Source organism: Octopus sinensis, linkage group LG2 (genome assembly GCF_006345805.1).
Source record: "Octopus sinensis linkage group LG2, ASM634580v1, whole genome shotgun sequence".
Classification (NCBI taxonomy): domain Eukaryota; kingdom Metazoa; phylum Mollusca; class Cephalopoda; order Octopoda; family Octopodidae; genus Octopus; species Octopus sinensis.
Genome location: NC_042998.1, coordinates 182767826 through 182785640, shown reverse-complemented (window position 1 = coordinate 182785640; position 17815 = coordinate 182767826). Strand labels below are relative to the sequence as shown.

The window sequence follows — 17815 nt, the reverse complement described above, 5'->3', positions numbered from 1 at the left end:
ATCGACTAATTAAAGACCGTTACTTGTATTTATCATAATCAATCTCTTAGAGTTCACATCGAAACAATCATACCAGTGTGCATTTTTAAAGTCTGTTAAAAAAAAACTTTACTTGTACATCAATAATATTGTTTCAAGATGAAGAGCTGGAAAATAAAAAAATTTGTATCGTGTTTCAATGTATCATTTTCTTAATTTTCTATCCGTTTTTTGCACCCAAACAATTGGTGATGCATTGTTGGCACATTCAGGTAAACATGGACTTATAATTCCCATTACCTCAAGATTGTGAAGTTCGTTTTCAATTCCCTTTTGTGTGTAGTGAAACTGGATTCAATGAAAAGATTTTATTTTAATTGTTTTGTTTTCTAATTTATATATTTGTGAAAATTTTCACTCAGAATCCAACTTTACATCTATTTGAATTAATCTATAAATGTAATTATTTCTTTCTTATTAGGACCTAAGGCATGTTTTCAATTGTTATTGAAATCAAATTTGTTTTCCTTACCAGAAGATCGTTTGTGGCTTAAAGAAAGGGAAATGTTTTCTATCATAAATTGAAACTACATAGTAGATTCGACCAGGAATTTACAAATTTACTTTTTACTATTCACTGCTTGCCAAAGAGATTCAGAATATTGATTATAGTCGACTTGTTAAAAGTCAACATTATAGTGGAGAAAGAAAGCAAGCTGACTGAATTGACTTCAGTATATCACTGGTCCTGGAACAGTGTAAAGACAATCCTGGGAGAACTAGAAGTGAAAGAAGATAGACGAACTAACATATTGTAGAATATTTTATTCATTATTCTTCATACTTTATTCTGTCAACGCGCAGCTCTAGATCCATTTCTTTATTAAATACATGCGTCTTATATTATGGATAATATAAATCTGCTGTCATGATATTATGCATGTCTTGTAATAGTATGATTAATAACCGATTTGGAACATTTCCAGCTATGTAAATAAGACAAGATATACCAGTGTAGCATAATGGTAAGACAAGACGAAAAATATTGGGTGAAGTAATAAAATTTGTGGTAATGTGCAGTTATGTTGTTTATTGTCCAGCGATCTATTGTAAGTAAAACAGATTAGAGTGAGATCTCATGAATTGAATTTTCAGCTGTCCGATAGCTATAGACGATTCTCACTGCGTCGTGGCAAAATATCTTTCAAAAAATAAAAACTGAGAGAAACCTTGGAGGCATAAATTTTGACTAACAAATGAAGTTTTGCAATGCAGTAATTATATTCCAGTATGCTTGATCAGGTAAGTGACGTTTCATTGGTAAATTTGTTTCCTACACTCCATAATGGAACACTTGGTCTTCTAAGTTATGGCTTGCAATTAATGTTTAATCTAATTACATCAAGTTCAATTTAATTACATCAATTATTGAAGGCCAGTTCTGAGAAATAAAACATTAATTTTCAAAAAATAATAACTATATTTTGCATTCTTCTGGAACAGTTTAGTGTAAATCAGTAAACAGAAAAGTGGGAAAATAACTACAAAATCTCTCTCTTTGCTCTTCCAATCTCTTACTTTTACGTCATGAAGTATGCATACATACGTACGTACGTACATACATACATACATACATACATACATACATACATACATACATATATATATATACACACACACACGCACACATACTCTACGTTTTGTAGCATACTGCATATATATATATATATATATATATATATATATATCTATATATATATATATATATATATATATAATATATATATATATATATATATATATATATATATATATATATATATATATGTATGTATAAGGGTGGAAAGGAACACACGAGTTGATATATATGAAAAAACAAGTCAAAAATAGAAAATGCTAAGATGATTTTATAGTGAATCTTTCAGTACCGGTTTCGGTCATTTTGAGACCTTTTCAACTGTAACGATTAAATAATTAAATTTAGAAAAATTAGAAGAAAAGTTCTGAACACTACTACAGAAATATTCTTTTAAAAAAACTTTTCTTCTAATTTTTCTAAATTTAATTATTTATTCGTTACAGTTGAAAAGGTCTCAAAATGACCGAAACCGGTACTGAAAGATTCACTATAAAATCATCTTAGCATTTTCTATTTTTGACTTGTTTTTTCATATATATATATATATTATATATATATATATATTATATATATATATATATATATATATATATAATATATATATATATATATATATATATTGTCTCATTTTTGTTTTAAGTGTGCAAAATTACTTCGGCCATAAGCCTGTTCTATTCTTGACTACTTGAGATAATGTTGGACAATTGTCGGACTAACAATGCTTACTGAAGCAGAAGCATGCGTCCACGACTCACCTCTTATCTCCAAACAACAAACCGTCCTTTTCCCTAAAGGCATGTCAGTTTTGGAGAATTCCTGATTCTCTTATGGAAATGGTCTTATCTGTCATATGGTAATTATGACATATCATCCAGAGGCGGAGATAATTTTAAAAAATCAAGAATTTATATTGTATGGCATTCGATATACCTGTTTTTGCCTATGTTGTTGGCATATATGCCACCGGCCATTCTGAGTTATTTCTCCTAGATCATTTTGTTTATACATACATGCATATATATTCTTTTTACTCTTTTACTAGACTGAGGCCATGCTGGGGCACCGCCATTAGTCGAGCAAATCGACCCCAGGACTAGTGAAGCACTATCGGTGTTTCAAGAAAAACTAGTGACAGACACCCATCTAACAGAACGCACTAGTATACCAATAAGAAACTTGAGGGAAATGTTGAACTTCTGTGTAGAAACTACCTACTTCACTATGGACACTGATATATATATCGACATGAATAGGGTTTAGCTATAATAATAATAATAATAATAATAATAATAATAATAATAATAATAATAATAATAATAATAATAATAATAATAATAATAATAATAATAATAATAATAATGAAGGATGGAGGGTATATCAGCCAAAACGTTGTGTTAACAACGAACAAGAAGAGGATGTAAATAATGTACATAATTAATAATTCCTCATCTCTTAACTATAGAACTAGCACTTATTCTATTGGTCTCTTTTTTTTTTACCGTAACCGCTGTTTCGAGGACGTAAACACACAGCATCGGTTGTCAAGGGATGTTGGAGGGGGCACAAACACAGACACATAAACATACACACACGCACATATACATATACGATGGGCTTCTTTCAGTTTCCGTCTACCAAATCCAGTCACAAGAATTTGGTCGGCTCGAGGTTATAGCAGAAGACACTTGCCAAGGTGCCATGCAGTGGGACTGAGGCTCAATGTGGTTGGTGAACAAGCTACTTACCACAGCCACTCCTGCACCTGTATGCGTGTGTGTATGTATGTATATATATATATATATATATATAAAACTAAAAAGGCAGATAAACACAAATAGGTTTGATGAGAATATTTAAATGCCATACAAAATAAAGAGCACAAAATAAAACAAAAAGCGTTATGTGATAGTCTTATCTTGACAGCTGTTTCGAGTGAACCATGACTAGACATAGTTTTGGCATAAGCAATGACTCATCCGAAATAGCTGTCAAAATAAGACTACTATCTAAATCGCTTTGTTTATTTTGTATTCTTTATTCTGTATCCTATGTATATGTACTTGTCAAGCCTGCTTGTTTATCTGCCTTTTAACTTCCGTACTCGCTCGATGAGTATCGTTCTTACAGTCTGCTTTCTATACCAGAATCCCCTGCCCTTGATGAAGGAGTTAAATTTTTTTAAAGTTCTCATTTATTTGAGAACTACTCCATGAATATATATATATATATGTGTGTGTGTATGTATGTATGTATGTATGTATGTATGTATGTATGTATGTATATACAGAAAGAGAGAGAGGACAGAAAAACTGACAGAAAGTTTCGATTATTTCAACAGATATTTAGGAGAGAATTATTTCGTAAATGAGTCTTAATGAATCTATTCTTCTCTCTCTCTCTCTCTCTCCTCTCTCTCTCTCTCTCTCTCCTCTCTCTCTCTCTCTCTCCCTCTCTCTCTCTCTCTCTCTCTTTCTCTTATTTATTATTTTTTATGAACAGGAAATGGTCGATAAATAAGGATTATTCTCCGAAACATTTTCTGCATGAAAAATATTCCTTCAACTTATTGAACCAAGTGTATCCTGGTTTCAAAATATTTTGCTGTTTTAAAAATTCAAACCGTGTTTGAAACTTCATGACATATTGGTGACACTTTTAATAATAACCACATATTTCCCATGAATGTTTGTTAGTATCCAAAGAAAATTATGTATCGAATCAGTAAAGGACATATGGCAGGTGTTTAAAGCTATAAAAACAACTATATAAAAATAACTACTGGAATTTTTTAATACATTGCGTTCTTTTCAAAAACAGTAACAAGAAAAGAATTTGTTTGGACAAAATGTACTTGTGCAAAATATTCTCACATAAATTTTTAATTGAACACTCCCACCCATTGATTATTTCTTTTCATCGTTATCTCAACGATATAATCTTTTAAAGAATGAATCTTAAAGTACAACAGTTGACTATATCAGTCTCGTGAAGTGGGCGCTAGTATACTTTATGTAGAAATTTTATTAAAAATCACTTTTTGTGGTGAATACAATCATTCTCTAAATAATTAATTCTGATCAAAAAGAAGAGGGGTGACAACCCTAAAATTTTAATTAAATCAGTTAATAGTAGGATGCCGTAGGAGAGGAAGTTTGATCTCTAATCGTACAACGCTTTTAATAAAACAGTTGTCTGACTTAAACAGTAATTTGAAGGCTTGAGAGCAAGGGGAAGATTGCTAACGAAAACTTTCGTTGGTTCTGAAAGTATTCCTAGTTTGTTAAAAATTATAAGGAAATCCATAAAAAAGAAATGAGAAACGTGCCCCTTGCTACTCTACATTGAATGGTATCATTAAAGTGACCCCTGAAACTGCTGATTTCCTGTCACATTCGGAGCCTGTTGGCTTCAACAGTGGCGACAGTATTGGGGGTAACCCATTCGTGCCGGTTGATGTTGAAATTTCTAGCGCCTTTTATCCCCGGCCTGCTGCTCTCCTTCACTAAATTCGATTGAAAATATCACACCTAAGGAAAGAATGTCATGTAATTTTTATGGTTTTGCTTGCATCGTCTGGTTTTGTTCAAATTTTCTACACCGACATAGTTTTTGCATGTTAATGATGAAAATACAATTCTTTTTTTTCTGAAATTAATTAAAAAACAAGATAAAAACCTATTAAATTTAAATTTTAAGCCCCACTTATCGTCTGTTTCTTTAGCCAGGTGTTTGAGCCAGTGTAAGTCGTATGGTTAGGGTCTAGGGTAAAGATTAGGGTTTAGAGCTAGGGTTTAGGATCAAGGCTTAAGGTTAGGGTTAGTGGTTAGGCTTGGAGTTTAGGATTAGGTTTTAAGGTTAGAGCTGAGATAAGTATTCGGTTGAGTTTAGGTTTTAGATTAAGTTTAGGGTTAGAGTTAGGATTTCAGTTTAGGATTAGGATTAGGGTTTACAGTTTAGCTTTACGATCACATTAGGGTTATGGTGTAGCTACTAAAATTGTAGAACAGAATTTCATTGTAGTTGGCGAGTTTTCTTTCTTTCTTTCATTTCAGAACTTTACACAACATTTATTTCTTTTCTATGTTAAAAAAAAAAACATAACATTTTCAATGAAAGCAAATCAATCCAGAAAAGTACAAAAATAGACTTGGGTGTCCCGAGAAGTGAGGTGAATATGTAAATGCTAAAAAATCAGTTATTGAATGTCATTATAATAGATTACTTTTTATTGCTGAACAACCTATTTTTTTTAAAGGTACTACGTTAGCATTGTAGAGATGAAAGCATTTCTTGAAAGGTAAACGAATACTTGAAATTTCAAATTAAAAATCCGTAAGCAAAAATTTATTTGAAATTTTACAAAAAGGAAATTTATGAATAGAGTTGTATCTGCCCAATCAAATATATGTATGCATATATGTGAGTCCATGTATGTATATGTATAAGTTTTCAATTTGCAGTTACTTTCAAATATATATTTTTCTTAGACGAATTTTTTTCTATGATGCGTAATAACTTTCTTTCACTAAATTCATTTTGTTTATGGGGAAAAAATCTTTCAAGGTTTCTTTTTCCTTTTGTTAACGCAGAAAATTCTGACTTCCGGTATGTCGATAATAATGGCTTCCAATTGATTTTATTATTATTATTATTATTATTATTATTATTATTATTAATTGTAGTCAAAATGAAAGTGATTGTCACCATTAGCATACAAAACCACATTAGTGCAAAAAATTCGAACAAAATTGGAGTGTACGGGCTAAACCATAAAATAAAGTGGCTAATGTAGCAGGTATCACTGGCTGTTCTTTGAGGAAATAATGGTTTTCGTGTAGCTGAATGTGTAGAATTTGCTTATTTTCAAGAGATTGTGCCGTTTTTTTTTGTTTTGTTTTGCTTAAATATATTATTTGTAGCGAATCTTGCATACATGAAGTGGATTCGATCCACCATGGACAAATTTAAATCAACACTGCTACAGAACTTTTCCCACGGTGAAACAATGGTTTTTCTCTGACAGCAGTTTTTTCATCTTCCAGATGCCTTTTAGCTTGGCCGAAATTAATGTCTTTCTAACCTCTTCTACTTCACTAAAAGCTAGAATAGATAACAAGACCACCAACTAAATCTATTGTTCTTAACCGATATATCTATCCTTCTGGATCTTAATATAAGCAAGCACATCCCAAGCAAAAATCAGTTAGTCACCAGCTGGGTGACAACTCAACCAAGTAGCTGTTTCGGTGACGACGAAGTTTGGCTGACCAGCTAGAACCTTGGTCAGAGGGGAAAATGAAGTTTACTGTCAGACAACACCTAACACTTCTCTCTAGCTCTAACTCAGTTCTCTTACAACATCATTTTATCGCTATCTGTGAATTACTACTATCTATTCGTATACGTAAAAGCATGTAAAGAAACATTCTACCACAGCAAACTTAACTTTCGCATGCTTTTGGATTTATCAACCTGCCCGTCGAGGTAAGGTATTGTAACGTAACGGTCAATATATACTTTTCTTAAAACTTCATATATTGTCTATCACTTCACATCCTACAGTATGCCATCATAACCACAAGTTCTTATCGTCACACCAGCTGACTATCAACAAATCATAATATTGTTCACCAATCAATTTCTCGTGTTACAAATTAATATCTAGTTACAATTATTGGTAACTACATCAAAACAATTATTTTCGTTACATATTTATTGGTCAGTAAATGAATTATTCTTCCACGTTACTTGCATTAAAAAAATGGGAGCAGTTTGTGCTCAGATATTTAATGAAGGAAGCATCAAAAGACCAACTAGGAGAAAAGAATGCTTAGTAGTCTTCAGGCTCTGGGTGCTTCTTCATTTCCAGGGTTCCATGAAAGTAAGAGTGTTTACTTTGTCAGAAGTAGATGCTTTTTAGATTAAAAAGTGAAAATGTTTTCTTGAGACGAAAAGTGAAATTTTTGTGAACTTTCTTAATGATCCACAGACCAAGCAGTTTTAAATAATAGTCCAAAATGCGTTATTTTAAAAAGTGGCACCGAAAACACAGAACTGGACTTGATGTTAAATAAAATTCCCTGCGGATATATCACAACAGTACTTCTTCCAGTTAGCACTCAAATGCTATTAGGCTCATGCTCGCCAAGTCATACGCTCAACAATGCAGAATCGCAGTAGCGATTTCTTGCAACAAACTCATCTAGTACACCTCCGAATATATTCATCTGTATGGCTCGAATCTTCAGAGAGTTTCATATCTGCATCCAATGCCGTCTTAAGGCATGGGCACAGTGGAAAATTGTCCAGAGTTTCACAGCTGCAGGGGCCGAATTCCGATCTATGTATGATGTAGCTTGAAGTCAAGAAATAAATGCTATAGGTCCTGATGCACTGATTTTCTCGGTGGCCTATAATGCTACTAAGACGACTCCGTCTTTGCCGTGACCAGAACAAAGTCGAATGCGATGAATAGGAAACATAATTTTGTAGAAAAGTAATTGTAACTCGTGTATTTGTTGTTAACCATTCTAAGTCACTTCTGTTAATATGCATGTTATGAGTTGATCACAGAAGATATATTGCATTGGCTCCGTGAATAATAGCAAAAGTAAACTCGGGAACATTTAACTGAATATTCATTGCCGGACATAATGATATTTGGTGTTGACTATTTACAATGAACAATATTAATAACTGACGAGTGAAATAGAGAGAGAAACTACACTGCATTCGTAAAAGTTACTTATGAGATATTGTGTGAATGTTCAGAATGAGTCAGTTCGAGAACCTGGAATTGTCTGCGAAAATGAAACAGAACCATCTGCATGGTAAGAGCAGAGGTGCGTGTGCCAGTCAACCACTTTGAACACTTTGCGATTAATTGTACACCAGAAATAGTTTTCATAGGCGACAAGAGTTTTTATTCTAGAACAGTCAAAATAAACCCGTCACACACCACAGCCTCACGCTGATTAGTCGATTTATAGACCGATCATGTGAAACAGTGGTGGCTCATTCGTGGTGTCTGACCGAGTGTCTAGCAGTTAGGTCTCGAATCACTGTTGCATTTCGAATCAGTGTCACATTTAGGTAGTCAATAACAATGCCTTGCTCGCTTAAATTAGGAAAGTTTGATGAGTCCAACCTAATAATGGGAACATCATACTGAATGATTTATAGTATCTATCCCTTAGGCAACAGTCCGCTATTTACTTCGTCCCCTAATAGTTTCAGTTTGAAGGCAAACACCTTTACTTTTTGACCTAAAAAACATTTCCTTTGGACGAAGTAAGTACTTTCATTTTCACCGGGGAACTGGGAACCAAGGGCGCAAGGAATTGAATAATATAATTTTAATATCAATATTTTTCTCACAAGTGCAGAAAATAACTCCAGGAATGTTTTTGCCTTTTGGACTGATGATTTGTATCTAGTCACCAACAATGTATTGTGCTTCATTCCCGCTGTAAATCAGTAATAAAAGCCTCGACGCTGTACTGTGCCTATATGTAATAAGTCAGAATTACCTGTTTTAACGAAAAGAAAATGAAATCTTGAAACCAGTGAGTGGTAGCCCGCGTCCCTTCCCCTTAGAAGTAATATGGCCGATTCAGAAAGAGAGAGAGAGAGGGGGGAGAGGGGGAGGAGAGGGAGAGAGAGAGAGAGATATGAAAAAGTTTAATCTACCCTGAAAGTTGACCATAATGGGGTTTGAACTCAGGAGTACGGAACCGGAATGACAACCGCAAGACATTCTAATGTTCTCACAGTACACACACGACTCAAACACACACACACACACATACATATATATGTACGTGTGCATGTATATATGCAAGTATGTATGTATGAATGTGTGTGTGTGCGTGCGTATGTGTGTGTGTGTGTGTATGTGTACATGTTCTTTACTGGTATATGGACCAGCTGTTTATAATGAACTAGCAGTATCGCCTGGCGTTGCTCGGGTTTGTAAGGGAAATAACTATATAAGCATTTTTAGAGAGTTATAGCCAAAAAATAGCAAAAAAATGCATTAGAAATGGAAAAAAAATGATGGTAAATTTTTTTTTTAATCGTTGACTCATCGTAGACATTTTTAGAGAGTTACTTCCCTTATATAATAGCGAAAAAATGCATTAAAATGGAAAAAAATGATGGTAAATTTTTTTTTAATCGTAGACTCATCGTAGACGCGCGCTAATACCCAGAAGGGCTCGATATGAATCACGACTATAAGATACCCGGTTTTGGTTAAACTGCACCGCAAAATGTGGGAGTACTTAGGAATCTAAATCGTAGGACACAGACACACAACTTTATTTTTATATATAAAGACTAGCAGTATCGCCCGGCGTTGCTCGGGTTTGTAAGGGAAATAACTATATAAGCATTTTTAGAGAGTTACTTCCCTTATAAATTCGGGCTTTCTTAGCCATTTTTGTTTTGGTGTCTTCAAGCCATGAAGTCGTTGTTCTAAAAGAACGCTGGTTTCCTTCACAACGCATTACGACGTTGATTTCTTTACACTCCCTTCCCCACAGCTTCACGAGGGAGGGAAGGGGGAGAAGCAAACAGGTGCAGCTGTGAGCGTGGACGCCAACTCCGCCGCCATCGACATACGATGCATTTTATGCATTAAAATGGAATAAAAAATGATGTTAAATTATTTTTAAATCGTAGACTCATCGTTGACGCGCGCTAATAGTCAGACGGGCTCGATATGAATCACGACTATAAGATACCCGAATTTGGTTAAACTGCACCGCAAAATGTGGGAGGAGTTAGGAATCTAAATCGAAGGGGACAGACACTCACACAACTAGAGTTTTATATATATAGACTAGCAGTATCGCCCGGCGTTGCTCGGGTTTGTAAGGGAAATAACTATATAAGCATTTTTAGAGAGTTATAGCCAAAAAGTAGCAAAAAAATGCATAAAAAATTGAAAAAAAATTAAGGTAAATTTTTCTTTAAATCGTTGACACATCGTAGATATTTTTAGAGAGTTACTTCCCTTATATAAAAATGCATTAAAATGGAAAAATATGATGGTAATTTTTTTTTAAATCGTAGACTCATCGTAGACGCGCGCTAATACCCAGAAGGGCTCGTTTGTTATTCTGGGTAACTTTCTGTAAAATTATTAAAATTTTGTTCAAACATCGCTATAGAAAATGGGTTATTAGCTAATATTCAATTGGGTATACAACAAAATTTTACGATAGAATTTGTTATTCTGGGTAACTTTCTGTAAAATTATTAAAATTTTGTTCAAACATCGCTATAGAAAATGGGTTATTAGCTAATATTCAATTGGGTATACAACAAAATTTTACGATAGAATTTGTTATTCTGGGTAACTTTCTGATACCCATAATAATATTTATGGCAAAATAGGCCTTAATTTCATTTAAGGTTGTGGGAAATAACAAACTATCGTTTCTTTCGGTTTGTTTACGTTTAGCGTAATGATTTCAAATAGGCTCATTCGAAAAAGTAAATAGAAATAGTCTAAGGCTTTACTCTTCTGGGAAAGTCTGTGGCTTGGTCCAGTTTCTTCAGAAAACTCACCGAAAGAAACAGCTTTTTTAATTTTCACTCCATTCAGGTGCCAATTCGTTTTCTTTATCGCTGTCGGATTCACTGTTTTCACTTTAATAGCTGCAAACTTGCAAAGACAAAGGAAGAGAAGGGTGATAGCGTCAGTGAAACAATTCGCTCCCTTTGTGTGTGTGTGCGTTTGCGTGTGGTGTAAACCAGACTAAGAAAAGCATTTGACACACACACCAGAATGTGAGTTTTCTGTAAATTTTGCTTAATTGGAGTTTAAATTTTAAAAACTGGACCTGGCATGACGCGATGCATTGTACTCTTAAAAATGCTAGGTAAATTGTAATTGAAGAAATCCTATATTGTAGATTTGTATAACTCCCAAAGGGAGGCAGATAAAATCTGCCTTTTATAATAAGAGATATCAGATATGAATGAAATTATTATACCACAAGAATATTAGGAAACTGCTATCTGGGGGAAAAGTGTTTTGAAATTTCAATCAAATACGTTTAATTGTCGGTGCTACTTCATGAATTCTTCCAAATTGTACTTGTACGAATAGTGTTGAAAAAATAGTAATTTGAAAGTTGTTGACATTTAGAAGAATCTTTCAATCAATCAATAATCACCACAGTAAAGCGTATTTTGAAAATATTTCCTTAAAGTTTATATGAACTTAACGACTGGTCTTTTTAATCGATTACAAAGTTATGACGAACGTAATTTGCAGCTAGGTTATATACTTTGTCCCTTTTTATATCCAGTTTTTGTTCAATATCAGTAGTGTTCTTTTCTTGCTTCCCTCCGTATAAGACACTAAATAATTACGAAATATATATGACCTTAGGTCACGACCTCAAGATATTCAAATTGCTCTAGACATCTTTTATAACCGTATATTTATAGATAAAAGATGTTAAAACGAAGCGAAGAATTTGGCTGTTTTCCATGTTTCTTACTGGCAAATAGTCAATAACGGTTGGAATAAATACTGTTCTGTTGTTCTACGGTTCTTCTGTTGTATAACAGTGTTTGCTGTTGTTCAATGTCTTGGATAATACCAGGGTAGAAACCTGTATTTAAGATTATTGTCAGTTGGAAGTTTCTCGTGTACGTTCACACAAAACATGTAAAATTCAGGATGTAAAGTAAGATTAAACATGGAGAGTATGTCTGTGTATGCATGCATGTATGTATGTATGTATGTATGTATGTATGTATGTATGTATGTATGTATGTATGCATGCATGCATGCATGCGTGTATGTATGTATGTATGTATGTATTTATGTATGTATGTATGTATGTATGCATGTATGTATGCATGTATGTATGTGTTGTGTAGTATGTATGTATGTATGTATGTATGTATGTATGCATGTATGTATGCATGTATGTATGTATGTATGTATTATGTATGTATGTATGCATGTATGTATGCATGCATGTATGTATGTATGTATGTATGTATGTATGTATGTATGTATGCATGCATGTATGCGTGTATGTATGTATGTATTTATGTATGTATGTATGTATGTATGTATGCATGTATGTATGCATGTATGTATGCATGTATGTATGTATGTATGTATGTATGTATGCATGCATGTATGTATGTATGTATGTATGCATGTATGTATGTATGTATGCATGTATGTATGTATGTATGTATGCATGCATGCATGTATGTATGTATGTATGATGTATGTATGTATGCATGTATGCATGCTGTATGTATGCATTTATGTGTATGCATGTATGTATGTATGTATTTATGTATGTATGTAGTATGTATGCATGTATGATTTATTATGTATGCATATATGTATGTATGTATGTATGTATGTATGTATGTATATGTATGCATGTATGTATGTATGTATGCATGTATGTATGTATGTATGCGTGGAAATCTGTCACTGTAAACTAAACCTGATGGAACGGAAGATTTTGTTTATCGATGAATCGTATCATTATCAACGCCACCTTCGCCGTCACCGCCATCTCCACCAACATTAACCCTATACCACTTTCTTCTTCTTCTTCTTCTTCTTCTTCTTCTTCTTCTTCTTCTCCTCCTCCTCCTCCTCCTTCTTCTTCTCCTCCTCCTTCTTCTTCTTCTTCTTCTCCTCCTCCTTCTCCTCCTCCTTCTTCTCCTCCTCCTCCTCCTCCTCCTCCTTCTTCTTCTTCTTATCCTTCTTCTTCTTCTTCTTCTTCTTCTTCTTCTTATGCTTCTTCTTCTTCTTCTTCTTCTTCTTATCTTCTTCTTCTTCTTCTTCTTCTTCTTCTACTTCTTCTCCTCCTCCTCCTCCTCCTTCTTCTTGTTCTTGTTCTTGTTCTCCTCCTCCTCCTTCTTCTTCTTATCCTCCTCCTCCTCCTCCTTCTTCTTCTTATCCTTCTCCTTCTTCTTCTTCTCCTTCTTCTTCTCTTCTTCTTCTTCTTCTTCTTTTCTTCTTCTTCTTCTTCTTCTTCTTCTTCTCTTCTTCTTCCATTCCGTTTCCATTTCGTGCCGAGTGTCGTCATGTTGGATGTTAAAGTTTCTACATCATGAACAAGAAGACTCTTTACCCATTCTACGCAACATATTTCTCGGATAACTGAAAACTGGACAGCAACTTTGAAATCCAGCATATATATTTTTATTTTCGTATTTTCATTTATACTTTCTGCATTATATCTAATTTCTTGTATATCTCTCTCACTCTAGAATAACTTCTCAGGATGCTGAAGGAAAAAAGGCGGCGAGCTGGCAGAAACGTTAGCACACCGGATGAAATGCTTAGCGGTATTTCGTCTGTCGTTACGTTGTGAGTTCAAATTCCGCCGAGGTTGACTTTGCCATTCATCCTTTCGGGGTCGATAAATTAAGTACCAGTTCCGCACTGGGGTCGATGTAATCGACTTAATACCTATGTCTGTCCTTGTTTGTCCCCTCTATGTTAGCCCCTTGTGGGTAATAAAGAAATAGGATGCTGAAGGGAAATATTAAATCACCTTCAGTACTTGGCTGGTTCTTTATTTCAGCGACCCCCAGAAGGATGAAAGGCGAAGTTGATCACCTCAGAACTGTACTATAGCAAAATGTCAGCCGTGAGATTTTTCACTGACACTTTAATGTTTTTATGAGTGTGTATGAATGTGAATACAGCATTGTTGATGGAATCATAGAAGTGCAGGTATTCTCTTTTTATCCCAACTGAACAAGTAATAATGATAATAATAGTGCTTTTAAGTTTTGGCGCAACGCTAGCAATTTTGGGAGAGGGTAAGTCAATGACACCGACCCCAGTGCTCAGCTGGAACCCCGAAAAAAGGAAAGGCAAAGTCGACCAGGGCGGAATTTGAACTCAGAGCGTAAAGACGGACGAAATGCCGCGAAGCATTTTACCCGACGTGCTAACGATTCTGCCAGCTCGCCGCCTCAATAATAATAATAATAATAATAATAATAATAATAATAATAATAATAATAATAATAATAATAACAATAACAATAACAATAACAACAACAACAACAACAATAACAATAATAATAATAATAATAATATAAAGATTCTTTGGGGTTTGAATAATACACCTCTGAAACATGGGTGTTTCATTCAACATCCTTAAACAACCCTTATTCAAGAACCTTTTGAGCAGGATGGGCTACTCAACCTGAAGAAAATTCTAACTGGGCCCCACCTGCAAGGTCATGTGCTGTTTATCTTGATATATGACCACCATGTCGCGCACATATGGTTGTGATGCATGTGCCTGGTGTACCCTTGTCGGACAAGTAGTCAGGATGAGTATATTGGGCTTCGCATAATTGTACCCCAGTGTTACTTTGATGGCATGTGCTGCTCTCTCACTTAATAATGATGATGATGAGGGTGATTATTGTTATTATTATTATTATATTATTATTATTATTATTATTATTATTAGTATTATTATTATTATTATTATTATTATTATTATAATATTATTAATATTATTATTATTATTATTATTATTTATTATTATTATTATTATTATTATTATTATAGACGTCGCACAGTATACAATATCGTGATGTTGATTGAAAATATTGTCTACCGGGGGTTTGTCAAGTCACAAGGTCTTAAGACAGGCAGTACTTTATGCAATATGCGTGTAGTTTCAGGTAATGCCACTTTTGCAATACACCTAGATTGTAAGGTATTTCTATTATTATGATTATTATTATTGTTCTACTTCTCAGAACGTTCGCTCTTGTTGTGGTCGATTTTGTGAGAGCGGACAGCAGCCTGCTGTCAGAGATCTCACGGGGTCTCTTTCTGCACATTATATGTCTTGATACTTGGTTGTTAATTATCGTGGGAGGCACTCAACATCCAAGTACCAATCTCAAAATCCTAGCTGTCCCCAGCAGAGCAATGTTTTGGACTTGCTCTTCTCTTATGTCAATTCTGATTTCTTTGACATATTTCTTGATCTTGGTTGTTAGTACTCCGAGTGCCCCTACAACTCCTGGAATGTCAGACACTCTCCTCATAGTCCACATCCTTGCAATCTTGTCTTTTAGAAGTCTCTACATTTCTTTGTCACTTATACGTGCATCTCCAGGTATTGAAATATCTATGATCTTGATTTTCTTTTTTCCTTTATCTAACACAATATCTGATCTCCGAGCTTCAATTAGGGAGTCACATTAGATTGTAAAATCCCACAGTATCTTATGTTCGTTGTTCTCGGGGACTCCTTCTGGTTCATGTTCGTACCATTTCCGTGCTCCGTTAAGGCCGTACTTTTCACATAACCTCCAGTGGACGAACTTAGCCACGTTATCGTACCTCCTTTTGTAGTACTTTTGGGCCAATTGCTGATCTTGTCTTTTCCTTCGATTTCTCTGAGGTATTGCAATGGTTTCATTTTCCAGTTGTTAACTCTTTCTTCTTCATCTTATTTCTTAAATGTTTGTGGGTGCATCACAGTTTTGGTAGATATTTTATTGTTAATTCTAAGAGCGGCAAGCAAGGATACACTCTGCTGTTTGATATATATCCAAGACTGTTCTTTTCGTTGACAATACAGATTTTGCATCCTATGAGACTTCTTCCAATCATGTTTCAAGGCACATACAGTCTGTCGGTATCGCTTTTGGGGTGTAGTTCCTTGTTAATTGCTATCACTTTTCTAGTTTTCCTGTCCATTTCCTCAAGCTTGTCCTTTGTTCATCTAACAACACCTGTGCCATATCGCATTAAGAAAGCAGGCCATGTGTTCATTGCTCTGATTTTGTTTTTTCCATTGAGTCTTCTTCCCATAATTATCTTGATTTTTCTGAGATATTCATGCCTAAAGCTTTCCTTCATTTCACTTTCCTTCATTTTGTCGTATTCTAAAATCCCCAGGTAGTTATATCCATTAGTCTCAATATCCTTCATTTTCTCGCCATTGGGTAGCTCTGCACCATCAGTCGACACTGCTTCTTTGTATTATAAGCATACCACACTTTTTAGTTTCAAATTCCATTCCGATATCCTTACTGATTATTATTATTATTATTATTATTATTATTATTATTATTATTATATTATTATTATTATTATCATTATCATCGTCATCGTCATCGTCATCGTTATCGTTATCGTTATCATTATCATTATCATTATTATTATTATTATTATTATCATTATCTTTATCATCATCATCATCATCATCATCATCATCATTAATATTATTATTATTATTATTATTATTATTACAGCCGTTACGTTCTGAGTCCAAATTCCGCCGAGGTCGACTTTGCCTTTCATCCTTTCGGGGTCGATTAAATAAGTACCAGTTAATCACTGGGGCGATGTAATAGGCTTAATCCCCTTGTTTATCCTTGTTTGTCCCCTCTATGTTTAGCCCCTTGTGGGCAATAAAGAAATAAATAATAATAATAATAATTAATAATAATAATAATAATAATAATTATAATAATAATAATAATAATAATAAATGCCCTGATGCAGTACCAGGCAGTGGATCTCATGGCTTCTGATCTTAACTGATTGGAAGTGTTATCATGTACATTGTTTTGTCTTGGTATAAAAGATGGGCTACAGCAAATATTCTGCTCAATACCAGATTTGCTTGTCAGTTGTTTGACCTTAACCAGTTGAGCATGTCCTTAGTGGCTGACGATATGTGCATCTTGATCACGAGCAGAAGTAGTGGGGGAGCATCATAGCCATGTGTTGAGAGGGATTTTTTTGGGGTTTAATAGTTCACCTCTGGAAAAACATGGGTGGTTCTTTCAAACATCCTTAAACAACCCTTATTCGGGGACCGTTTGAGCAGGATGGGCTACTCAACCTGAAGAAGAAAATTAACTGGGCCCACCTGCAAGGTCATGTGCTGTTATCTTGATATGAGATCACCATGTCGCGCACATATGGTTGTGATGCATGTGCTGGTGTTACCTTTATCAGACGGTAGTCATGATGGGTATATTGGGCTTCGTATATTTTACCCCAGTGTCACTTTGATGGCATGAACTGCTCTCTCACTCAATAATAATAATAATAATAATAATAATTAATAATAATAATAATAATAATAATAATAATAATAATTATTATATTATTATTATTATTATTATTATTATTATTATTATTATTATTAT

The 17815-nt window shown here is 34.1% G+C and overlaps 1 long non-coding RNA gene across 1 annotated transcript; it reads right to left on the bottom strand.

Moving 5' to 3' along the window:
- Positions 1-1539: 1539 nt before the first annotated feature.
- LOC118762361 lies at positions 1540-16712 on the bottom strand. The gene is made up of 3 exons (XR_004998107.1): positions 16689-16712; positions 15404-15525; positions 1540-1552 (listed from the first exon to the last, which is right to left on the bottom strand). It is a non-coding gene; the product is annotated as an uncharacterized LOC118762361 (long non-coding RNA).
- Positions 16713-17815: the final 1103 nt, after the last annotated feature.